The sequence below is a fragment of the Vombatus ursinus genome, unplaced genomic scaffold (assembly GCF_900497805.2).
Source record: "Vombatus ursinus unplaced genomic scaffold, bare-nosed wombat genome assembly UNPS02014814.1, whole genome shotgun sequence".
In the NCBI taxonomy this organism is placed as follows: Eukaryota; Metazoa; Chordata; class Mammalia; order Diprotodontia; family Vombatidae; genus Vombatus; species Vombatus ursinus.
The window spans coordinates 7,951,719-7,979,548 of NW_020954592.1; the positions used below are offsets into that span (position 1 = coordinate 7,951,719).

The following is a 27,830-nucleotide window of genomic DNA, read 5'->3' on the forward strand; positions in this document are numbered from 1 at the left end:
TCCCAATTTGCATGATCCATGCCTTGATAACAAATACACTCAGAATACAATAAAAATCAGCTTATCTTTATCTGGAGACAAAATTCACTACACATATAGCAAATAAGTAAAACTTAATGACAGTAGGAAACTTCCAAGGGTACACAACGCCAATTCTCGGGGCAACGATGAAGTTGGGGGGAGGAGAAAGGAGAGAGTGGAATACATTTACCAGATCCCCGTGGCATCAAGAATTAGGAAAACTGTAGAACTCCCTGCAGGGAGATCACTTCTTAAGTAGATTAGTAAACTAGACAAGGCTCCAACTGCTCGTGATTACTCTCAGCAGCATTCTCAGGGTAGAAGCATCCTTTATTTGCAATCAACGTGGTTCTGAGCCTCCCAGGGGCCCTCTCCTCTCCACAGAGGTCAAAGGTTCCAGCATTTCCATTTGTCTTGAGCCATTTTTCCCCTCCCATGATTCATCAGTTCCTCTTTTTATCTGGGAAAAAAATAATAAAAATATATATTTTATACATACACACACACACACACACACACACACACACACTTATATATGTAAGTACATCACATCATCCTATCATCCTCCTTGCTAATAAGGGGCTATACCCATACCCAGGAAGCTTAGTGACACAGTGGATAGAAAGCTAGGCCTGTTGCCAGGAAGACCTAAATTTAAATCCAGCCTCAAACACTTCCTAGCTGTGTGACTCTGGGCAAGTCACTTAGCCTCTGTTTGTGTCTGCTTCCTCTTTTGTAAAATAGAGATAATAATAGCCTCCTAGAGTTGTTGTGAGGATCAAATGAAATATTAGTAAAGTGCTTAGCACAGTGCCTGACACATAGTAAGCACTATAAAAAATAATATAATAATGACATAAATAACAACAAATGCTTCTTCCCTTCCCTTCTCCCTAGCTGATAAGGTGCTATACAAATATTCCCCAAATGTTATAAAAAGTTTGAAATTCTTGGGAGATTAATTTTATTTCACATATCCAACCTACATCCATGTCATCATCCCATGATGTCATTGGTCCTCTCCAAAAACGAAGGATGAACAGCAACATATGTATAGTAACATGCTATAATGTGATGCCATTAGTTGTGATGGGAAAAGCTAATTTGTCTTATCAGGAAGATTATATGTATGTATATGTGTGTAAGTGTAACATAAATGTAAAGATATCTACATGAATATATGTACATATGTGTAGGCTCATAAAATCATAGATTTAGAACTAGAAAGGACCTTTGAAGACATCTCCATGCTAAACAGCAGATTACAATGGCCTCAGGCAAGTGACTTCCTCTCCTTGCCCCCCAGTTTCTTCATCCATAACATCAGTAGATTGAGCCATAGGAGCCCCAAGGTCCCTTCCAACTTTGACATCCTGTGAACTCTGTAAACTCTAAGGCTGTAATTTGTCCCAAGGTTAGTCACTTTAATCTTTTCTTTTGCCATAGTTCTATTGACATCAGAAGTGGAAATGGTCTGTGAAGGACCTTGAATCTAGTCCTGGGGGGGCGGTGTCAGATCCTTCCTTCCCAAACACTTCCTTGTTCTTTGTCCACTCTACAATCCTCCCCAAACAAAGAGCTATTCTGATTCCATGCTAGACTGAGCTCCCCATTATGTGGCAGCCGCTGAACTCCAGTATTGCCTCAGAAATTCCATGTTCAGGAGGGGAGGATGGAAAGAGGTAATTAGGAGACAGGGCCTGGTGATAGTTGGGGAAGAATACTCTTGTTGTGTGAAGCAGATTTTCCTTTTTTTTTTTTTTAAATTTCTCTTCTCCACCCCCATCCTCCCCACCCCACACTGGACTTCTACCATCTATCACCCTTTCATAAATAAATAAATAAATAAATAACCATGGAGAATAAGAGGAACATAAGTCTGGAGTTTGGATGCATTTGGAATTATTAAGCTGTTTGTTTTGTTTTGTTTTTTTTTCACTAGGAAGGCAGAGCCCTAGGAATATCTGTGTCACAAAGAGCTGTCTAATGGTTTCCATAGATGTAAGCATACTGGTCCAAGAGCATGTCCTAATAGGGGTCTGCTTCATAGCAGACATTCCAGAGACTATACAGCTGATCTCACCATTTCACATTTGTGTGAGAAGCACCTGCCAAACAATACATCTATGCAAGTCTTTCCCCTTTGGAATCAAGGGCCTTTAATCACATTTAAATTTATATCCTATCATCTTATAAATAGCTTGTTTTTGCTTGCATATGCTGCAACATGTTAACACAAACTAGAAAATGAGACAGGCCAGACATGTAGCAAGTACAAGGGATAATTGATGGACAGCCTGCCTGCTGCACTGGCACCCATGGAATGTTAAGAAAACCTAGAGGAAGGATACAAGCATATTGAATAGACAGCCTGCAGAGGATTTATGGGTGAGCGTGGACAAAAATCACACAAGAGGAGAAAGAGTAGATGAGTTTTCATCTGTGTCTATGGAGGGAGCACCCATGTTGATGAAATCACAGATCTATTGAAGAAGTATTTAAGTTGTTTGTACATGCTCTCATATTTTAGCTAAAATAGTTCCTTTCCTTAAAAAAAATCTTAAAGGGTACTAGTAATCTTTTTAAAGCTTATTTTTATTGACAGCTTTTGTTTTTACATCACCTTTATTTCCAAGTATAGCCCTTCCTCTTCCCTAACCAGCAAGTCATGCTTTATGATAAAACAGAGAAAAAAAATCAATTCAACAAAACCAAGTGCCATATCAACCATGTCTGACAGTATAAAAAATATTCCACGTTCATTGTCTCCCACATTTTCTCAACTCTTCTCCAAGGCCAAGCTTAGTCATTGTTACTTACAAAGCATCCAGTTTCTTTTTTTTTTATTATTCTATTTTCATTGTTATTCCTTGTTCCATTTATGTTGTCCTACATCAGTTCATATAAGCAATACTTCTCTGAATTCTTCATGTTTATTTATTTGGAACATAACTTAGCTGTGTCCTACCCAGGCTGGGTAAGGAAAAGGCAGCCATATGCTACATTGGTCGTTGTCCTTTGTTTTCAAAGAGGACCAAAATGACATCACTATGCTAGAGTCAGGTTCCAGCATGTCCAACTGTGGCTGATCAGACTAATAGGAACTCAGAATGCTCTACCACTGTAGAGCTATAAAACATTTGGGGTGATATTCTAAGTTTGCACATCTTGTGTTTTCTTTGAGCTATTTCAATTCTGCTTGCTCATAGAGCCTCTCTGATGAGGGCACTCCATGCTGGGCGATCCTGTGCCAGTGTGTTCCATGTCACACAATTAATTCCAAAGTTCTTAAGAGAGACCTTGGGAATGTCCTTGCATCGCTTCTTCTGACCACCATTTGAACGCTTGCCCTGTGTGAGTTCTCCATAAAATAGTCTTTTTGGCAAGCATACATTTTGCGTTCAAACAACGTGGTCAACCCATCAGAGTTGCACTCTGTGAAGCACAGTGTGAATGCTCAAATGCTATGTGCAGTGTATGAGAAAGGAAAGGTAACTTTAGACGGGTAGAGAGAAAGCTGATGTGATGCTATAGACCTGTGTGAGGGGTAGAGTTGGTGCCAAAGCTTCTTGGGATACAAACACTCATGGTCCCAGGTATTCCTTTATTCCTATATTCCTTTATACCTTTGTTACTTCAAATATGTAGCAAAAGCTGGCTGCTCCACATGGCCCTGATTTCTATCTTGCCTCCCCAGAAACTTCAGAGATGAGAGCAGACTCATTCTTTTGGTTATTCTGTGATTCCGTCTTGTACGTATCTAAAGAGGTCATTCATGTGTGTATATTCTGATTTATTCTAATATGTCAAACTTCTCCAATTTCTAATTACTGCCATGCTTGGATATATGGTTTTACCTGCTATTCGCTATTTGTGTAACTAATATTTGATGGGAAGGAGTTAAGGCAGTTGATGTAAACTTGAGACTATCTTCCCCCTTAAGAGCAACCAAGGAGGTGACTTTCTTTCTGAACTCCTAAAAATCCTACCCCTAGACAAGTAATATTTGAGGAAATAGATTGATATAATTCTAATCTAGTACTTATCTCAGAGACTAGAGAAAAGAGTACCCAGTCTTTTCATGTTTCTGGGACCTGTCTGCCCCTTTCCATTAACACTCTCTCCCTCATAGCATGCTGGTGGTAACATAGGCATTGCCTAGACTCTCCCCTCCTTGAGAGAGAAGTCAAATCTCATATCATATTTATCCATGCCTCTCAGATGCCACATCTGTAAATTCAGACAACCTAGGTCGACATGCATGTCTTAAATAGGCACACATATCTTATACAACATAAATAGTTCATCACATTTATGGTGTAGGCAACTGCACAAAGTAAGAACCGGTAAACCCTAAAATTTCCACCCATCTCCTCTTTTCCTCTTAATGAAGAGTATTACAATAGGAAAATTAATGAAATAAATATTCTCCTGTACATGGTAGCAATACCAGTTTTCCACAGTGTTTGAAGATACAAGGGTAGATTAGAACCCTAAAAGCATCATGGTCCCTTCGCCTCACTTTCACAAGGCAAATCTATGAGACTCTAAAATTAATTGTTTTGGTATATGTCAAGTTTATGGCTTTAAGCTATACTTTGTATAGTCAAATTATATTAAAACACGAAGATATTCATGACCCTCTGCTAAGGTCTTTCTCTTTCACTTTAAAGAGTGGAAGACATTGTCCATAATTTGAAGTGAGCTGAGACATCAGGAGAAGACTCTGCAATATTGTTTGACTTTCCCACAAGTCAAGAGATTTACTGGAACCTGCAGCCTCAAGACCACAAGTGGCCCTGTAGGCCCTCAATAAAATAAAATAAATCTGAATAAAATGATTTTTGTTCTGTGAAGTTTGGATTCCATCAAAGAACTGCACTTGAGGACCTAGAGGGTTGCATGTTGCCTCCAGGCCAGCATGTTCCCCACTCCTGCTCTAGGCAAATAAATTTTTCCCACAAAAAAGAGAATCTTTTGATGTTGCTGTTGAGTCATTTCAGTTGTGTCTGAGTCTTTGTGACTCCATATGAAGTTTTCTTGGTAGATATACTGGAGTGGTTTGCCATTTTTTTCCTCCAGCTCACTTTACAGTTGAGGAAACTGAGGCAAACAAAGTTAAGAGAATTTCTTAGGGTTCACATAGTTAGTAAGTGTCTGAGACCAGATTTGAACTCAGGAAGGTGAATCTTCCTCACTTCAGACCCAGCACTCTATCCACTGCATCATCTAACTGTCCCACTGCAATTTATAACCCATAGGTCCAACATCTACGTTAAGACCTAAAGATAATATAGGATAAGAACGTGATCAGGAAAAGTCTAATGACGGAAGCATTCTGATTCAGCCTCTCCTTGACTAGCCTCCCATGGAATGGGGCATCAGGGCTGCCTCGCCTACAGTTTCTTCCTCCTCCTGAATCCTTTTCCTTCTTTTATCTCTATTACTCTAAGATTGAGATAGGATCTGACATTTGTGTTTGAGCATTTGAAGGCCTATCATATGAAACAGGTATTAAACTTGTTTTGCCAGGAGAATGTCTTAACTTCTTTGAGGGAAGATATCGTTTCAATTTTGTCTTAGCACCTATCACATGCTTTCTCAAAGTAGTTGCTCAATGAATGCTTGTCAAAAGTTGTGGTGTATGAATGTAATGGAATACTATTGTGCCATAAGAAATGATGAGCAGGCAGATTTCAGAAAAACCTGGAAAGACTAACATGAACTGATGTTGAGTGAAGTGAGTAGAATCAGGAGAATATTGTACACAGTAACAGCAACACTGTGTGATGACCAACTTTGATAGACTTAGCTCTTTTCAGCAATGCAATAATCTAAGACAATTCCAAAGGACTTATGATGGAAAATGCTGTCCACATCCAGAGAAAGAACTATGGATGAAGATCAAAGTATGTTATTTTCTCTTTTTTTTGTTTCTTGTGATTTCCCCCTTTGTTCTGATTCTTCTTTCACAACATGATTTGTGTGGAAATATGTTTAATATGATTTACTTGTATAGCCTATATCAGATTGCATTCTGTCTTGGGGAGGGGGGAGGTAAGAGAGGGAGAAAAAAATTTGGAACTCAATCTTGTAAAAGTGAATGTTGAAAACTATCTTTGCATGTAATTGGAAAAAAATAAAATACTATTAAGCAAGAAATAAAAAAATGCTTGTCAAAATGAATTGACAATTAAATTTGGCCTCAGATGGAGGGCAGAAAGAAGAAAAGTGTATACAAGTTACAGAGAGGAAGATTTAGTCTCAATGTAAGGAAAACTTGCTAAGAATTAGATCTGTCCAGAATGGGCTATCTCAATACAGAGTGAATTCTCCCTTAGTGTACGTAGGTCTTTAAGCAAAGGCAGAATGACCATTTGATGAAGGCGTTATAGAAAGGATATTTGTTTAGCCATCGGTTGGACTAGATGGTCCCGGAGGTGCTTTCTAACCATGATATTTTATGTATTGTTGCCTAGATAATCTTAGAAGCCCAAGATTCCATTTGCAATCATCAACTATTGATTAGGATCAGAAGACCAATTCTCCCAGCTTTAATATTCTACAAGTCTGTATCACATTTAAAGAGAGGAATATAAAGGCAGGGAAAAAGAACTACACATAAGCTACATACAATAAGCTATACAAATTTGAGACAAATTAGTTGCAACATTAAGTTCAAATTCAGGAGTCACAGGGTTACTTAGTTTGAATTTGTAGAGGAGGACTCAAACTCTGAAGAAACATCTGTATTAGAACGGAAATACATGAAATTCTCCACATTGGTAACATCAATGAGAGTACATGTTCTGAACAAGGCTCTCCCTGCAAAAGGCTGTGAGGGATATAGAGATGTGTGAGGCATGATCTTTGGCCTCATGGAGGTTCCAATCTACCTAGGAAGAAAGACAAATACAAGTAACAATTTGTGTTACTTGTATTTGTATTTAACAAGTGTGTGTTAAACTGATGCAAAGTGAAATGAGCAGAACCAGGAAAACATTATATACAGTAACAGCAATATTGTATGATGATCAGCTGTGAATAATTTAGCTGTTCTCAGCAATACAACAATCCAAGACAGTTTTGAAGGACTTATGATGAAAAATGCTATCCATTTCCAGTGAAAGAACTGATGGAGTCTGAATGCAGATTGAAGCATATTTTTTTCTTTATTTTTCTTGGGTTTTTTGTCTGTGTTTTCTTTTATAGCACGACTTACATGGAAATGTTTTGTATGAATTCACATGTATAACCTATGTCAAATTGCTTGCCTTCTCAATGATTACAGGAAGGGAAGGAGAGAAAGAGAATTCAGAACTCAAAATTTGATTAAAAAAAATGGGGATAGCTAGGTGGTGCAGTGGATACAGCACCAGCCCTGAAGTCAGGAGGACCTGAGTTCAAATCCGGCCTCAGACCAAACACTTGACACGTACTAGCTGTGTGACCTTGGGCAAGTCACAACCCCAATTGCCTAAAAAAAAGAATGTTAAAATTGTTTTTACATGTAGTTGGAGAAAAAAATAAAATATTAAATTAATTGTTTTAAAAGGTTAAAAAAGAAATAGCATGTGTGAAATGCTAAGTAAATACCATAGAGGCAAAGTGCTATAAAGGTACAAAAGAAGGCAAGGATGAAAGCACTGAATGTGGAGGCAACTAAGGGAAAGAAAGTAAGAGAAATGGTTTTTGAGCTAGATCTTCTAAGGAGAACAGCATCTAGAGGTCTAGAGTGTTCTAGAGGCCATCTAGTCCATCCTCTTCATTTTGCAGATGAAGAAATATAGGGATCCAGGCCAAGAAAAAAATCAAGAGTTTAGTAAGCCCCAATGCTCACATATAATCCAAAGAATACCCTAACTTCAGTTCAACAACCATGTACCTAGAGGTTGCAAATTAAACATGATGTAATGTCTAAACACATGAGGAACAGTAGAGGGTTGACCTCAGAGGTCACCATAAACCTAGGAAGACTTAGGTTCAAATCTCTGACATATGTAGATTATGTGATCCTGAGAAAGTAACCACCTCATAAATTGCAGAACAGTTTGCTCATCTACTTTGTGTAGAGGGATGTTCTACATTGGGAGTTTCCCATACTCATGAGATAATAAGTTCCTCCCTCAAAAAAGATACTAATAAAAATAAATGACATTTCTAAAGTACTCTAAGATTTGTAAATTCCATCCCTTATCACATCAGTATTATGGAATAGCGCAAGTACTATTGTACCCACTTTACAGATGAGAAGACTGAGGCTAGATTTGCCCAAAGTCGTATAACTAGTAAGTGTCAGAGACAGGTTATAATCCCAGATCTACTTATTCTTAACCCAGTATACTCCCCACTGTGCCATACTGCCTCTCACATATCGTCAGCCTGGCAAACTTAAACTATAATCAGTAGGTTTAGGGAGCAAAAGGACAGATAGTCTGTGCTCAACATTCTTTTCTCCATAAACTAAACTTTCTCCAAGGTAGCTCAGCCAAACTGTTAGACAATGGTAATAGAAACTTTACAGATAGAAAGCTTTTTAAAGAGACTTTTTTCCTTAACAGATCTGTGTCTACATAAGAAATAGCTGTAATCCATGGTAACCAGATTCAGTAGAGTTAACAAAGAGCAAAGAAAGGATTTTTACAAATGTTGGATCCTCTTGTAACCATTAGGCTCTCCTCTCAATGATGCCCTGGAAAGATCATTCCCAAGAGCCATAGCTTTTACCAAGAGTTTAACAAAAATAAAACAACAACAACAAAAACTTCTCCAAAATGTTGACTGCGCACCAAGCATTAATTAGTTCAAGCTATGTAAACCATGATACAGTTTTATTCACAGTTTGAAATGGGAACCAGATGCCCCTATCTATCATTTGCTTGGGTGGTGCTTAAGAGGGAAACACAGCTCTGAGCAATAACAATTTCTTATGTCCTATGGCAATTGGCCAAGTTGAAATGGAATATAAAAATAACACTGATGAGTTCATTGTTCTGAATATACCGCCAAATAAACTGCTGATTCTTTCCATTTTGCTTAAATGTGTTATGACAGAGTGACACAACACATTTTTAGAAGGAGAAAATAACAACAGTAACTAATGTAATAAAAATTGCTTAAAAAAAACCTGGAGATGTTACAAAACTGTGGCATAGTTAGTAATGTGGCAATTTTTGTTTCAGATTCGTGACTTCATCAATGTGGTAAACTCCTGTCCTAAAATTCCCTCCATCAAAGCAAATAGACCACTTTCCATAACTTATGCTCTTAAAGAGTCACCTGGGAGCACTGAGAGGTTGAGTTATTGGCCCAGGACAGCCAATATGTGTCCGAGGCAGGCTTGAAATCAAATATTCCTGGTGTTAAGGCAGGTCTTCTATCCACTATGACATTTTTACATGCAATAATGATGATAATAGTCGATGTTGACATATTGCTTTATAGAGCCTTCATGTAGGTTATTTCATTTCATACTTAACGATGTTTTTATAAGGCAGACAGAACAGGTGTTATTATGTCATTATTACTAAAATGATAATAATAATTATTATTTTTAAAATAAAGTAATTGATGCTTTCCATTTGTTGTAACCCCTGTCTTAATAGCGAAAAAGGGACTGGGTGTGTGTTTGGGCCACTGGGGGGAAGGGCAGGGCAGGAGGGGATTTTTTCACTTCTCTCTGGCTCATTACTTCCAGCCAGATAATCTGAGAACTTCTTATCTGACATCACTTAATGTACTGTCAATTCCGCTTATAAGCATGCGGCTCACAAGGTTTAAAGAATGAGCAGGTTTCTTTTATTTTTTTAATATGTCAATCAAAACACATGGAATCTCTGTTAGAGTCCAAGAGAACACTGGACATTTTTTCCTGAAGAGATCTGTATAACCTCACCTATTTACACACTCCTAACTGCTATTCTCCAGAGCAACTCCTCAGAACACATCTCCCATTAAGGGTCTCAAAATCTCTTCTCATAAAATGTTTCATACTCCAAACCTTTACATTTGCAGTTGTCTTTAATTTCCAACAGATGACATTCTTCTTCTGTTGTTCTGAAAAGAATTGCATCCTTTAACTTCTCTATATTTCTCACCATTCCTTTTTGCCACTCTTTACCGGATTCTTCACCATCCACTTCCATAGCTCTCTGATGATAATAATGTCCAAGTCAGACCACTCCTTAGGCAAAAGAGTCCTTCTTAGGCAGAGGGAACACTCTCATTTCCCTTTTCTTGGCCAAGGACTTATGATCTCCTTGCATCCAGCTCTAATACCATGCCAAACAAAAGATCCCAAAGAGGATTTCTCCCTTTCCCTATTATTTGTCAATCTTTCATCTAAAAAAAGTGTTTAGCCATCAGCAACACCCTTGAATTATGTCTTGGAATTTATGCATCTCTCCCGAGCCAAATTGTAAGCTTCTTTCTGAAATCACACACACCATTTTTAGAGTAGAGGATAGAGCAGGAGAGATAGTACAATTCCAAGTAGTGCTCCTAATAGTTAGCCCAGTCTGAGATGGGTCTAGTAACTGGAACAATCTTGGGTGATTTAATTTCCCCCATGGAGCGCTTAAGAAGAGTAAATAAGGAAACCATTGAGAGCCCTTGTCAGTCCGCATACCAGAGGGGATTGTTCCCTTGAGTAACATTCACTTGTTCCTGGTTTGATCAACCAAAATATTAGTCTTTGGTCACCTGAAAGTGTAGGCTCTTTACCCAAGACTTCATTGGGATTTAATAAGAGAATATTAGACCTTCAATGAGAATGTCAGGAATGGAAGGTTGGTCACTCCTCAAAGGAGTCACTGACACTCGAATTAGGGAAAACTGCAGTAAAAGGTTATCCCAGATTTCATGAAAAGTGGTTGTGAGTCATGAGCTCCAGCAGGGGAAAGTTATAACCTCAGGAAGACCAGGATAGCAGTCCTTTCAGTTCATCTCTACTAGTCAAGTGTACTTATGAGAGTAGAAGGCCCCCAAATGGCCACGAGAGGATGTCATTTGTCCATTCCTGATGAGAACTATGACATCAAGGAGGTGACGTCATGACATGCAAGTGAATTGGATTTAAGTGAGGGAGGGCTATGTAAAGTCACCAGCCTCATTTTCTCCTCTGGAGCCGTCTGGGTCCAGTGGCCAGATATAGATCAGCATAACTGGAGATGGCCCTGGGGCAGCTGTGAGAAGGATGATACTTCAAAGGATAGACTACCTGGGGGCAACTGAGCTACTGTGAGGAAAAGTCGCTGTGTGTGTTCCTCTGTGTACGCACATACACACTAAGGTGGTGGAAGTGGATAGTTCAGGTCATCACAAAGATGGGGGCAACCACGACAATGAAAAACATGAGACTTTGTGGGAATTAAGGGCCATTTTAATTCACTTGTTGAAGAAGGTACAATTGTCCCTTTGGATGAAAAAAATCTATTATGGCTAATATGTTTGCAAGCAGAAAGCATTCTGGGTTTCTGAGATGGGTCTCAAGTCAAGAAAACTGTGACCCTTTGGGCCACAAGGGACTCTGGAAAGACATTATGATAGGCTAGAAAGAGTACTGAATTTGGGTGGTCCCCAAATTTGAACTCTGAATCTTAAAGTTTATGTGATCTAAGGCAAGCTATCTAACCTCTCTGGGTCTTGGTTTTCTCATTTATAAATGAAGATTCTGCACAAAATGACATTTGAGGTTCCTTCTAACTTTAAACCTATTATCCTATGCAATGAGAACCTCTGGGCCAAGGGTTACATATAAAATATTAAAGTTACTCAGGTAATTAAACACTAGAACTAAGTATTATTAATCTGGCTCTCTCTTTGGATCATAGAATTAGAGATAGAAGAGACCTTAAATGTCATCTAGCCCAACTCCCTCAAATTACCGATATGGAAACTGAGGCCAGTTTTTTTAGATGACTTACTTAAAAATACATAGTTGGTAAATATCAGAAGCAGGATTCTAACCTAAGACCTCTGGTGACAATGTACCATCCTTTTCAATGTGCCAGGTGTTTAATTTTTTTTTCCTTAAATTCATTCAAGATGAAACCTTGGGATGAAATGTATCATTTGCTTTTGGCAGAAAAAAAATCTCAGAATCAAATCTTAGAAATTAGAGGGAAAATGTAGTAGATATATAAATCTACATATGCCTAAAATGAAATTGCTTAAGTCATCTGCAGTTGATTCAAATCAAATCAATCCCAGTTTTTTTCTCACTTACTTCATTATTTTCTAACAAGAGAGCCAGATTAGATGATCACATGAGAATTTAGAATTGTGCTTGGTAACTCAAATTTGCCACTGGTGTAGCTTCTGGAAGAGGCTGGGTATGGGGTGGGGGGAGGGGAATGTGCTTTGGGGTTGTTGTCAAAATCACTTTCATTTGATCCCATTCCTCTTCCTTCAAACATCAATTGTCCAGTTCCTTCAGTCTCTACTTTTGGTATTTGTCACAAATCCACAAACATATAATCACAGTGGAAGTAATTCCAAGGCATCTGTCAGACACATGGAAAAGGGGTCATAATATCTTACATCGCCTGCTTAAGGGACAAAAGAATGACTCATATGGGTTTGGTCTTCTTGGACTAATGCAGTTTATTGCTTTTTGTTCTAAATGACCAGGATAGTTTAAAATCTTTGATTTAAAACTTGACCTCCCTCCCTTCTTTGCAGAGTTGGGTGACTCTGGGTGTGGAAATTTATATGTACTTGACTGATGTGGCTAGTTGAATTGCTTTTAGTTTCCTCTTTGCTTTTAATTCTTTCTCTTATTTTTTTGACTCACTATTGAATTTTATTTTTAACTCATGGAATAAAACAAGCATTTCTATAACACAGTACAATAAAAAAAGATGATTGCACATGAAACTGCAAATCCACTATGCACAACTTGCTATTCCTTTCAAATACACCAAATTATCATGAAAATTTTTCCCTCCCTCCCTCCCACCTAGAGATGGCTACCATTAGACACAAATAGGTATACATACATACATACATACACATACACACGTGTGTGTATATATATATAGATATAGATATATAATTATTTTGTACATACTTTTATTTATTCTTTTTCATAAGGAATGATTTATTGGATAAAGGAAGGGAGAAGGAATACATTTGGAAATGAAGGTGATATAAAAAAGTTATCAATAAAAATTTTTAAGATTTAAAGCTATATTAACTGTGTGACCGTGGACAAATCACTTAACCCTGATTGCCTTAAAAAAAAAAGATTTAAAGCTAAAAGAGAATTTAGAGATGATCTAATCCAATACCACCATTTTACAATTGAGGAAACAGGCTCAGAGAAGTTAAATGACTCTAAGAACTTAGAGTGCAAGGATTATCTTGCTTTTGGATTTGTATTGCCAACACTCAGCACACTTCTCATATTTAATAGGCACTTAATGAATGCTTGTTGGTTACTTGATTGCAGGTTACACAGATAGTAAATAGAATAGCCAGGATTTAAACCCAGGCCCTCTAATACCAAATCTAATACTCCTTCCACTGCACCATGCTGCCTATACACAATCTTTAATTCTTCAGGTTCAAAGATGATCTTGTCAATGGTAATTCTATGGACCACTCTAAAGCAGGTCTACCATGATGGAGAGTTCCCATCTAGCCCTATGTAGAACAAGTCCTAAGTAAAAGGCTGTTCCTCCCTGAACCCTGCCCACAAAGCCCTCCCATGACTCTCAGAGATTTCATGTGTAGCCAAGATTCTCATAGCCAGGACCTGAATTAGGGCAAATCACTTGACTGCTCTGAGTTTCAGATCCCTCACATGAAAAACAGGGGAAGTGATTCTTGCTCACAGAGGATCACAGGGTTTGGAGATGGAAGAGACCTTAGAGGTCATCTGATACAGTGCCCACATTTTACAGATGAGGAAAGTGAGACTCAACAAAGTTAAAGATATTTATTTACCCAATGTCACCCAGGGAGTAAGTTTTCATTGTTCAGTCATCTTTCGGTCATGGCTGACTCTTTGTGATCCCATACGAGGTTTTCTTAACAGAGACACTGGAGTGGTTCACCGTTTCCTTCTCCAGTACAGTTAGTAGGTAGGTAGCAGATCTTAAATTCTAACCTTGACCTTTTAAGTGGTACTTTTTCAGAGTTTTTCCCCCCACTTTTGTAAGACACGATGTTTCTTTGTATATTAAAAAATCAGCAAAAGCATGTGAAAAACATCAAAAAAATACAACATAATGGAATCATCTACCAATATGGTATAGTTTCAGGGATGTGGGAAAAGTCCCTCCTCTATTCCCTTAGGAATTTTCCAACACAACTCAGTGATACCTGAAATTCCATCAAAGAAACTTTCATTCTACAGTAAAAGATAAAGGCTTAAATAATGATACACAACATGTCTATAGCTTTAAGTCTTACTAATTCAATTCACTTCAACAAGCATTTATTAAGTACCTACTATGTGATAATCACTGTTCTAAGCACTGGGGAAGCAATGATCATAGTAGGAGCTTATAGTCTACTGGGGATATCTTTCTTTACAACTGTGTGCTTTTGGTGGTAGAAATATTACTAACTGCTTTTCTAATTGAGAGAAAAATATTATAGAGAGAAAAAGACTTGGAAATACTAGAGCCAGGAATCAAACCTTGCTTGTTTCAAGGTCAAGACCAGTGTTCTTTCCATTGTGCCACCTAGCCTACCATCTGAGCCAATGTAATAGCCCTGAGATGAGACACTTGTAATCCATCTAACGGTTAATAAAGTGAGGCTATGAGGAGCCTATTTTCTCTGCTGAGAGGTAAGTTTCCTTAAGATGAGCCTGGGAAAAAGAAGGAGAGGAGAGGAGAGGGGAGGGGAGGGGGGGGGGTGGGGGGAGGGGGGGGGAGGGGACAGGACAGGAGAGGAAGAAAGGGAGGGAGAGAGGTAGAGAAGGAGAGGAGGAAAGACACAAGTCTCCAGTCCCTGTGGCCTGTACCTGAGTGGTGGCTAGCCACTGTGCTAGACTGAAATGTTTTACCAGTTGTTTCCTCTCATGCAATGCAAACCCTTAGGAGGCAGGGACTGTCTTCATTTCTATTTTTATATCCCAGCACCAAACACAGTGCTCTGAACATTGTAAGATCTTAATTAATGCTTGTTGATTGATTTATACACAATTTTTACAATTTTTTGAGGTAGAATTTTGGATGTAGCTAGGAGTACTTAATAAATGGTTGTTGAATGATTGATTTATTAAGCATAGATCCTCCCTAGTGCTCTAGTAGCTTTCAGATAATAATTCAGGCACTTACTTTAAAGGTACATTAACTCTTTCAGATCTAAGATGCTATTTGGCATATCAGTACTGTGCCTTACCAGGTGAAAATCTAGCCACCTACATGCAGTGCACTAAGTAATCACCACTGATCAAGAAAAGTAAATGAGTTTTCTTAAGTGCCTGATATACTGATATATGGAGAAATTTAGGAAGTTCACACAGCAGAGTACAATATTTGTTGTTTGCTCTGGCCCCACATAAAGTTAAATAATGTTACCAAAAGAATTAGCAACTAGAAGAAATAATAAGATTTTTGTAAAAGGTAGCATTCATATGCAACATTCCCAAGTGAATATACTACCAATTCTAGAAGGGGATTTTTGTGATGAAAACTAATATATTTACGTTTTCAATCTAGAAGCTGCTTTTTTTGTTGTTTAATAATTTTCTCCCATTTTCATTTCAGCTTTCTTTTTTCTTTCTCTTCTCTTTCTTTTTTCCTTTCCTCCTTCCTCCTTTCTGTTTCACTCACCTTTTTCTTTCTCTTCCATTTCTCTCTCACTTTTTCTTTCTGTTTTGGTCTCTCTTCACTCTTTTTTATTCCTCTCTCTCTCTCTCTCTCTCTCTCTCTCTCTCTCTCTCTCTCCCTCTCTCTCTCTCCTTCCCTCTCTCTCCCTCTCCCCCTCCTCCACAAAAGCTGATCCATGAAAATAGACAGCTGTACATTCCCCAATTTCATATCTGAGGTTGTACATAGCAAGCTACTGTGTCATGCTTGATTTTCAGCACATTCACAAAGTGCCTAAGGCACCCCTATCAAGCCTGAACAAAGAGACCGGGAGAGGCTTTGACCACGCCCATTGTTCTGTTCTGACACCACCCCCTCCTTCACAAAGGCCTTCCTGATCAATAATGATGAATGCACTTTCTTCCCAGGGTGACTCCCAGACAGATGGAGAGTCAGCCCAAGAGAATAATAGCTGGGGGTGGGGGGAGAGCTGGCACTCACTGTATTTGTGTCTGCCTGCAAACAGAAAGATGATTTTTCTTTTCTTTGGTTCAGGGCCGTACGAGTAACACTGAAATTCAGTCCTTATATGATGATAAAGAGTTGGACCTTTCATATATTCCTGTTCTTTCAATCAGAACACAAGTATTATGAAGATATATTATGAAGAGGTATCATGGTATTCTGGACCTAGAGTTAGGAAACTATGGTTTAAATCATGTCTCAGATATTTACTGGCTGTGTGACCCTGGGCAAGTCCTATAAACTCTTTGGGCCCCAAGTTCCTTATCCATAAAATGATTCTGTGGTGGCCATACAAATATCCTTTCTATGTCCATAACTAAAAGGTCACATACGAGGACCTAGAAGGCCAGGTGTAGCCTCAAGGCCTCAGGTTCCCCACCCTTGGTCTAAGAGCATGAATAGGGCAGTTAGACGACAGAGTGTCAGGCCTGGAGTTAGGAAGACTCATCTTCATGGGTTCAAATCTGGCCTCAGACACTAACTAGCTGTGTGACTTAACACCTCAGTTTCCTCATCTGTAAAATAAGCTGGAGAAGGAAGTGGAAAATCACTTCAGTATCCTTGCTAAGAAAACTCCAAATGCGGTCACAAAGAGTTGGGCATCACCGAAAAATAACTGAATTACAACAAGAGCATGGATGTTTTACGGATTACTAAAAACATCATTTAAAATGTAACTAGAAACTGGGGCCCAGTGCCTGACATCTTTGGATGATTTGGCTAATTCTACCTACCTGCTTGAGGAGAATAAATTTGGGAAGAAGAAATGACCAGTAGGGAATATTCTTTCTGGATGAGTATCTATACTCGATATCAAAGTGGGAAGGATGTTTTGGTTTTTTTTTAAAAGATCACCTTTCTTTAACATGAGCCTTTCATAGAACTAGACCAGGGATCGGTTACTAGGTGGCACAGTAGATAGAACACCAGCCCTGGAGTCAGGAGGACCTAAGTTCAAATCCGACCTCAGACACATAACATTCACTAGCTGTATGAATCTAGGCAAGTCACCCCAACTGCCTCACAAAAACAAAACAAAACAAAAAACAAAAAAAACAAAACACTAGATCAGGGAGACAAGAGCTCCAAGGAAGAAGGATACGCCATTCTTCAAATGTAATGATACTCCTCTAGGTTGAACCGAAGTAAAGATCCCTTCTTTGTCCAGTGCCTTGTTGCTGTATGAGTGGAGAAAAGGGGAATGATGTAGAAATAGAAAGGACAGCTGTCTGGATATGAGGAGAGGAGTGAGTGAGGATGACTAGTCTAACTCCAAGGTTGTGAACCTGCATGACAAGATGGACACCTTAAGAACAGGGTTTGAATGAGGAATAGTTTGGGGATAGGGATATTGAGTTCTGTTTTGAATATATTAAACTTGAGATGCCTACAGGACATTTAGTTCAAAATGCTCAATAAGAATTCAGTGCTAAACTCAGAGGAGGTACTAGAGTTGGATATCTAGATCTGGAAGTCATCATCATCATCATCATCATCATCATCATCATCTTTCAGCAGGAACTTCCTTTCTACTTAATCTTTCAATTTGATCTTTAAAATGGTAATAATTAAAGCACTTATCTCACAAAGTTGTTTTAAGGAACAAATTGATGGGGTAAGTGAGAACCATATATGCAAATTTGAAATCAACATTAATGGTGATGACAATCCCATGTTAAAGAATTTGTATTGTATCCTAAAAATAGATAGGAGCCATTGAAGATTTTAGAACAGGGGTTGTGCCTGAAGATGATTATATTGGCAGTTGTATGGAAGATGAGTTGGAGAGATCAGTCAGGGAGACTAATTAGATAGCTATCAAAGTAGTCCTGGTAATAATAGCTAATAACAGCTAACATTTAAATAACGATTTACAGATTACAAAGCTCCTTATATGATTTATCTCATTTCATCCTTACAATAACACTGTGAGGCCATTACTATTATTATCTTCATTTTACAAATGAGGAAACAGAGACTAAAAGAGATTGAGTGACTTGCCAATGGTCACAGAGCTAGTAAGTATCTGAGGCATGATACAAACCTTAGGTCTTCCTGATTCCAATTTTAGTGCTCTAAAAACTAGGTCAACCAGGTCCATCAGGTAAGGAGGAGGAGGAGGAAAAGTAGCAGTAGTAGTAGTAGCAGTGGTAGTAGTAGTAGTAGTAGTAGTAGTAGTAGTAGTAGTAGTAGTAGTAGTAGTAGTAGTAGTAGTAGTAGTAGTAGTAGTAGTTAATATTTATATTGGCAGCTAGGTGGCACAATGGATAGAGCAGTAGGTCTGGAGTCAGGAAGACTCATCTTCCTGAGTTCAAATCTGGCCTCAGATATTTAACTAGCTGTGTGATCCTGGGCGAGTCACTTAACCCTATTTGCCTCAGTTTTCCTCATCTGTGAAATTAGCTGGAGAAGAAAATGGCAAGCCACTCCAGCATCTTTGCCAAGAAAATTTCAGATGGGGTCACAAAGAATAAGCCATGACTGAAAAATGACCCAACAACAACAAAAACATTTATATAGCACTACCTATATGCTGAGCACTGTGCTTAATGCTTTATAAGTTGTCATTCATTCTCGAAGAGGACCATGACATCAGGAAGATGATGCCATGACTTGCAAGTAAATTGGATTAGTGAGGGAGGGCTGTGCAGAGTCACCAGTCTCACTTTCTCCGCCAGAGCCATCTGACTTCTTAAATAGCCGTGATCACTGAATGGACATTGCCTCAGTCAAAGTGATAACTCGGAAAGACCTTAGCTTAAAAAGACCAAGGTCTTCCACTGCATCCTGGGCCATCTCCAGTCGTCCTGATCTATATCTAGACACTGGACTCAGATAGCTTCATAAGTGTTATCTGATTAACCTAGGAGGTAAGTGCTATTACTAGCTCTATTTTACAGACAAGGAAACTGAGGCAAACAAGGGTTAAAAGACTTGCCAGGGTCACAAAGCTAGTAAGTATCTGAGGCATGATTCTAACCTCAGGTCTTCCTGACTCCCAAGTCCTGTTCTCTATAGAGTGGGTCACCTAGGTGTCCATCAGGTAAGGGGTAATGAAGGCCTGAAATAGAATGGTGGCTACCTGAGTGGAAAAGAGAGAGGTTCCAGAGCTCTAGAGGTAGAATTTCTCTCTGCATGGCAACCAATTAGAAATGTGGTGGGGGGAGAAGAAGGGAAAAGTCAAGGATGGCTTCGAGATTATTGGGGAGTTTATATTCTAATAGGGAAAGACAACATGGACCTGTAGTTCCAAAGAGAGAGTAGAGTTGAATCTGTAAATCTGGGAGTCACCCTTATAGGCAGAATAGTTAAACATGGCAGTACCAAAACAAAGAAGCATAGGACAGAGGACTTAAGGCCTGGAAAACATCCATCCTGAGGAGATAAGAGATTCCTGATAGTCCAGCAAAGGAAGCTAAGGAAGAGCAGTTAGCTCCAAGAACAATGTGTCATGAGGTCAAGGACCTTAAGAAAATAGGTTCTTGGAGAGAATGGAGGGATGGGAAGGAGGAAAGACCCAGAGCTGGGGCAGGGAGGGAGGAGATGCACAGGGAGGGAGCCCACAGCTGTGTGTGTGTGTGTGTGTGTGTGTGTGTGTGTGTGTGTGTGTGTGTGTGAGAGAGAGAGGGGGGGGGGGAGGAAACCTGGGTGAGAGTTCAATGGAGAGGAGACCCAGAGCTGGTGGTAGAAAGATGCATGGGGATTAGTCCTATAGCTTGGGGTAGGGGGATGCACAGGGAGTGGTCCTAGAAGTGGACAAAATAAATAAATATAATTTTAAAATAAAAAGAAAGAAAAAGGAAGTAAGGTTCTTTCAGGATATTATCTATCACTGGCACTAGACAGAGGCTAAGACTGCTTTCAGATGGTTTAACAGTATCTCCAAGTTAGCTGTTTTATTCTACCTGGTACCCAGGTACAAAAGTCTCTTGAATAAGTTAAATCTATTTTTCTAGGTAGCTTAGGTCATATTCCCTAAGTTGCTCTGTCCAGCTCTGACTCACTCAATCTAACCCCCTCTCAATTAATTCAAGTTCTTCCTTTCAGAAGTTCTTTCCTTTTAGAATTTTAGAGATGGTAGGGACTTCAAGGTCCAATCCCCTTAGTTTTACAGGTAAGGAAACCAAGGCCCAGTGAGGTTAATTAACTCACTAGCAGAACTGAAATTCAAACTCAGGTCCTCTGACCTCACTGCCTTTTCCCTCACCCTTTGCTTTTCTTGGCCTCAGGATTTTTGCTTCCACTCTTGTCTTACCTTCTATCATCATTTTCAAGCCCTTCACAAAATTAGGATTCATAAAACCAACCTTTGCCTCAAACATTCAGGAGAGAGTTCTTGGCTCCATCCAAAAAAGAAAAAAGAAAAAGAAAAAGAAAAAAGGATATATAATAATTAAAGCACAAATGCAATTGGTAAGAGACATTATTTATCAGAAAAGGTTACATATTCTAGAGGGCAAAGATTCATTTTCTGGAGCTGTTTATATTTAATACTTATGTAATGTTGACATAAGATAAACTTCACATTCTTTCCATGTCTCTTGCTTCCAATAGGGGTGTAAGGAAAACACTCTATAATTCGTTTTAAAACTTTTTTGTTTCATTTAAATATGATTAAAATGTTCACAGGGAGAGAAGCGTTGGGAAAAGCAAGCAGGGGCTTGGTCCCGTTAAGAACTGCAGGGCTCAACAAAAGGTTGGGGAGGGGAAAGGTTAATGACTGTTGGGAAGATCAAGGGATTGAGATTTCAATAAGTGAGCTTATTTACTAAAAAACTTTTTTTTTTTTTTACCTTTCCATAGGATCTTATTTTCATCTTACCCACAGAACTCCTACTCCAGTGTTACATCATGGGGTAGGAAGGGAAGGGAATAAGCATTTATATAGCGTTTACAACTTGCCAGGTACTGTTGTAAAGCATGTAAAAGAAATTATCTCATTTGATACTAATAACAAGTCTGCTACAATTTTTATCCCAAATCTGGTCTCAGGCACTTACTAATTTGGTAATCTGGAACAAATTCCTTCTTATGTGATTGTTTCAGTTTTTTTCTGATTGCTTAATGTCAGATTTGAACTCAGGTCTTCCTCATTCCTAATGCACCTCTCTATCTACTGCACCATCAATTGCTGGTACAGAGGTAACCTTTGATTCTCAAAGACTATGTTGGTAGAGCATAGAGTTCTATAAGGGTCTACTAGCCTGGGTACATTTCAATAGATTGTAAGTTTCTTGAAAGTAGGTTCTGTCTCACTTTTGTATTTGTATCTCTAGTGCATAGCATAGTACATACTTAGTAAGGCCTTAATAAATGTTTATTGATGGATAGATGGATAGATGGATAGATCCAGTTGCAGGAGGGTTATGTACCACAAGGTTCATCACTAGCAGGTTGGTTTCGAGGTGATGAATTCTTTGGTCACAGCCAACTGTAGAGTCAAATACAAAATGTCTAGCTCTGTGCACATCCCTTCTTCTTCCACAGTGGACATAACCCAGTGCCAGAAAAGAATGTAGAAAGTGTCAAGAATCATCCTAAGAATGAAGTCATATTAGACTTGGAGGTCCTTGAGACGGTGTTCTACCTTCCTTTGCATCTCCAGGGTCACTGTCTGGCAATAAATGTTCATGGACAGACTGGTTGACATCATAGGCACTTTATACAAATATATATGTTTATATGTATTTGTAGATATGTGTATATATATATACATATATATATAATATATGTATTACACACAATATATATTACACACAAAAGGATCATGGATCATATGTATATACATATATATCATGTGTGTATATATGTGTGTGTATACATATGTATATATACATACATTATATGTGTGTGTGTGTGTGTGTGTATATATATGTGTGTGTGTGTATCTATCTATATATATATATACATATGATTCATGATCCTTTTGTGTGTAACACTTGAGAAGTTCCAGAAAAGCTGGTCCAGGTTTGAGACATTCTGTGGTCAGAACATGCTCAAAATCATAGCTCATAGCCTGCACTGATGTATTTACTTTTTCTAGACAGCCAGAGGACACAAGCATCCAAAGCAAAAGACATTTAATTAAATGAGTGCCAATAAAGTGACAAGATCCCTACGTGCACAAACGGGAGACATTCTACAAGTTATTGTACCACTAGTGAAGTGTATCACACACTCAGAAAAAAAAATGTGACTGGAACACTCATCAAAGTGACATATGTAAAGAACATATGTCACCAGGGAATAGAGATGAAAGGGAACACGCTAAGAATCCACATGGCCAGAGCACATGTATGGAACATATGTAACTAGGAACATGAGTAACGAGGGAACATGTAAGACTAGGAAAACACAAACCTGAAGATCTGTCAGTGCTTTTCCATGACATCATCATGATGCTCTCCTGAGTTCAAATCCTGCATCAGATTTGTGTGACCTTGGGTAAGTCACTTAACCTCTGTTTGCCTTGGTTTCCTCAACAGTTAAAATGGGAATAATAAAGGCACCTACCTCACTGGATCATTGTGAGGATCAAATGAGGTAATGTTCATAATCACTTAGCATAGTGCCTGGCACATAATAGCTACTATGTAGATGTTTGTTCCCTTCTCCTTTTTTTGTGCTGGGCATCAATCACTCTTTGCTCTCCTTCATGTTATCTTCCTGGGCATTTCTACTGGTCTCATGGTTGCTAGATTCTGCTATCAGCTGATGGACTTCACCTGTTTGCCTCTTTGGGGGCCAGTTTCTTCTCTTTGCTGTCAGAAGGGTACAGGGGCTGGAAAGGCCATAGCTCTCTGAGTACATAGCTGAGGAATGTGATACCCCGTCAGGCACCCAACAACAGTTGGCAGATGGCCCAAGCTAAAAATAACTCTATTCTTTTGACCGCCTTTCTCCCAGTGTCAGTTTGAGAACCTTCATCTCAGACAACTATCTGATTTGATATTAGAAAATTTATTTTAATTCCATTTAAATCCCCCAGAACTATGACTGTGTATTCTCCAAATCCATTTCAAGGACTCCACCCAAAAACCTCATCTGACCTTGTCCTCATTCCTGCCTTTATAATGTATAACCACCAGTGACTTGTGCTGTATTTTGGCCACCATAAACCTTACCGTCTTCCTTAGGAAAGCACAGTGGACTAAGAGGAAAGATGAAAAATCAAGAAAATTACAAAAATTCAGTAATAACAAATGTTTATTCAATTGAATTATTGTAAGGTAGTTTGTGGCCTTCCCTGAGGTTTAGAGAGGTAGTGAGCTCGCTTGCCTCCTCGCTCTCTCTCTCTCTCTCTCTCTCTCTCTCTCTCTCTCTCCCTCCCTCCCTCCCTCTCTCTACCTCTCCCCTTCTCCCCCCCTTCCTGAAAGCACTGTGGTTTCTGCAAATATGTATAATTAAGCATGTTTTGAGATTGTAGACTTCATGCATGTACATAGAAGCAGGGTGAAAAATAAACTTTCAGTGCCCTAGAGAAAGGCACATAGAGGACCTAATAAGACACACAGAACTAGTTTGACTGCTTTATTAATAATGTCAACAGCTCACCTTTATCTAGCATGTCAAGGTTTACAAAATATTTTTCTCACAACTCTATGAGGTCAAGAGTATAGATATTAACTATAATAGCTACCATATTAGTTATTAACAAATATTGATGATATAATAGTTAACACTTATATGGCACTTTAAGGTTTATAAAAGCATTTTACAAATGTTATTTCATTTAATACTCATAACAATCCTGGGAGGTAGCTACTATTATTATTACCATTTTACATATAAGGAAACTGAGGCAAATAATGGTTAAAGTGACTTGCCCAGGGTCACAGAGCTAGTAAATGTTTAAAACTAAATTTGAACTCAGATCTTTCTGGCACCAGGTCCACTGCTCTATCCACTTCACTGCCTCATTTTACAGATGAGGAACCAAATAAGTGACTTGCCCAAGGTCACGTAATTACTAAGTACCAGAGCTGGTAATCATATCCAGATCTCCTAACTCCAAGTATACAATATTTTCTATGGTATTTCTGCTCAATGTACCATGCTGCACTTTAACTGAACTGGATATAACTAAACAATTATTAGCCTTTTGCCATACTACATATTCCTTCTATATCCCATATCCCATCTTACAAGGTCCAAAAGATAAGTGGACAAACCCATGAGCAACTAAATGTTGCAGTGCATAGAGTCCCAGATTAGAGTCAGGAAGACCTGAGTTCAATTTCTACTTCAGACACTTACCAGCTATGTGATCCTGAGTAAATCATTTCACCTTTGTCTACCTCAGTTTCCTCATCTGAAAAATAAGGATAAAAATAACACTGAGTTGACAGCATTGTCATAAGAATCAAATACAATAAAAATTTTGCAAACTTTAAGGGGCTATAGAAATGTTAGCTATGATGCTGCTGCTGCTGATGATGAATACTCTTGCCTCATTGGCACTATCAGAACTTTGCTTTTCAACCATCACTCAACATCTGCTCCTTCTTTGAAAATCATGTCATCTGATCATACTATTTCTAATCCCAACTGCCACCATTTACTAACTTCCAAGACATTACCCCAAATTCTATGCTCTTCATCCCTTCTATGGCAGAATTCTCACAGATTTCAAAATCTATGCTAATGATTTTTTTTAGATTTTTTTTTGAGAGCACAATTTTACTTATTTTTAGTTTTCAACATTCACATCCACAAGATTTTGAGTTCCAAATTTTCTCCCCATTTCATCCCTCCCCCAACCCCAAGATAGCATGCATTCTGAATACCCCTTCCCCTAATCTGCCCTCCCTTCTATCTCCTCCCCCCTTCTCTTATCCCCTTCCCCTTCAATTTTCCTGTAGGGCAGGATAGATTTCTATACCCCATTGCCTGTATATCTTATTTCCCAGTTGCATGTGAAAACAATTTTTTAACATTTGTTTTTAAAACTTTGGGTTCCAGATTTTCTCCCTTCCTCCCTCCCCACCCACCCTCATTGAGAAGGCAAGCAACTTGATACAGGTTATGCATTTGTAGTCATGCAAAACACTTCCATAGTAGTCATGGTGTGGAAAACCAACTATCTGATTGCCCCCTCCTCCAATCAGCCCTCCCCTCCATCATCCCCCCTCTTATTCCCTTCCCCCCTATTTTCCTGTAGAGTAAGTTAATATGATAATGATTTTTTCAAAGAAATACTGTTTTCTTAGTTCTTTGAACTCCTCAATTCCTATGACATCTATCTCCACACCATACTATTTACCCACTATCAGTGGCCACACCTTGGACTTCACTATCACTTGGAACTCTTCTAACTTCCAGACCTTAAAAACAGACATTTTCCTCTCCTAGCTGTAATCTTCCATCTGCTACCTCTTCCACATCCTTCCCCCTCTCAAACCTGTTTTTTGACTTAATTGACTCTCCCTGTCCATCATCCTTCTTTCAGCCTTTCTTGTTTTCCTCTCTATGCCTTCCCTTCTTACTAAACCATTTCAATGATGTATTCTCATTCACTCTTAAATCCCATGCCATATGTATGTATATATATATGTATATATGTCATTTGCCATTAACACTGCTAACTAATCTATCCTTTCTCTTTTCATAATCCTGAATGCCTTCTAGAAGTCATAAAATAATGGTGAATAGAGAGCTAGTCTACATACCTTCTCACCAAATTGAATAATCTTTCTTCAGTCTTAATTCTTCTAGACTTTTCTGCAGCATTTGCCACCATTAATACCCCTTTTTTAGATGTTCTCCCATCTCTTCACTTCCTTTTTTTAATTTTTAAATTTATTTTATTTTTAATTTATGGAATAAAACAAGCTTTTCCATAACATAGTATAATAAAAAAGATGATTGCACAAGAAACTGTAAATCTATTATGTACAACTTCCTATTCTTTTAAATATATAATAAGGCTATTATGAATTTCTTTTTTCTCTTTTTTCTTCCCTCCCTCCATCCTAGAGATGGTTGCCATTAGATACAAATATGTATATATATATATATATATATATGTAAAATTATCCTATACATTCTTTTACTGATCAGTTCTTTCTCTGGATACAGATAATATCTTCCTTCATATGTCCTTTGTAGTTAATTTGGGTATTTATAATAGTCAAAATGATTTATTCAAAGTTGTTCTTAAAACAATATTGCTGTTACTATGTACAACATTCTCTTGGTTCTGCTCATTTCACTCTTCATTATTTTGTGCAAATCTATCCATGTTTTTCTAATACCCTCACTTACATCTTTGCAAAGTTCCAGCCCTGAGTCTCCAGTTGTCTCTTGGACATCTGCACATGACTTAGACAATTCAACGTGTCTAAATCTGAACTCAACATCTTCACCCCAAGTTTGTTCTACTTTTTCTACATCTAATGAAGCATCCTCTAGGCTACCTAAGTCTGAAACCCTGAGGTCATCTTTGACTCTTCCCCCTCCATCTTGTCTTACACGCAGTCACCAAATAAATTGGTCTACTTCCTAAACAACTCTTCTAGCTTTCCACTTTTTTTCATTCCCATTACCATTATAGAAATTCAGGCATTCATCATCTCTTGGCTGGACAGCTGAAATACCATCATAACTAACCTATATCCCTAGTCATTTGCCTTTCCACTCTGGCCTTCATTGCAATACTTGTATAATCTTTCCAATGCACATCTCTGATTCTATTTTTCTGCTGAAAAACCTTCAGGCTCCTCATTGCTTACTGAATCAAGTATAAATTCCTGAGCTAGTTATTTAAGGCCCTTCACAATCCGAAATAGTTATTTCCTAGCCTCTCTCATCTCTATATTTTGGCTTACCTTGTCTTCATCCTGGGGATATGTGTTCCCTCCTGACTTCATCCATTTTTGCCTATTGAAATCTCTCCCTTCTTTCAAGACTCAATTCAGGTGCCTTCTTCTCCATGAAGTCTTCCCTAAGCTTCCAAACTGGAAGTGATATCTTCTTCAAATCTTACATTCTGCCTTGTACAATTATTTTTGTGCACAGCATTCCCCCAATAGAATGTATTTCCTAGAAGACAGGCGCTGTGATTCACTTCAATTTTGTATTGCCTGACCTGTGTACATAGTAAGTGTCTAATAAGTGGCTTTGAATTAATTTGTTCTATTAATTAAAGTTGAAACAGTTGTCAATTTTGCTTGAAAAAATAGCCCTAGCATCCTCTTGGAGAACACCCAGCTCCCACAGAAAACTTCCTTGAATTGTTTTGTAAATTGTTCCAGTAGTGACCCTCTCCCTTGCCCACTAGCCTGAGGGAATTAATTTTAAATGTTTGTGACAATTTCCTTTAGTAACTCTTTATCTGTATTCCTCTTTCTGAATTGTGCATGCAGTTATACATTTACACAATGTTATCTGGGGTGGAGGTGGTGGACAGAGACAGCAACAACAGAGCTCCAAACTGCTTGTAATTGAGAACTCTAATGTTTTATTGGTCCTAGGAGAAAGATTAAACTCAATCTCCAAACATTTGATGCATGCCAAAGACTG

At 38.4% G+C, this 27,830-nt stretch overlaps 1 long non-coding RNA gene across 1 annotated transcript; it reads right to left on the reverse strand.

Annotated features, from left to right (window-relative positions):
- Nucleotides 1–13: 13 nt before the first annotated feature.
- Nucleotides 14–27,572, reverse strand: LOC114022862. The gene is made up of 3 exons (XR_003566714.1): nt 27,137–27,572; nt 24,567–24,621; nt 14–481 (listed from the first exon to the last, which is right to left on the reverse strand). It is a non-coding gene; the product is annotated as an uncharacterized LOC114022862 (long non-coding RNA).
- Nucleotides 27,573–27,830: the final 258 nt, after the last annotated feature.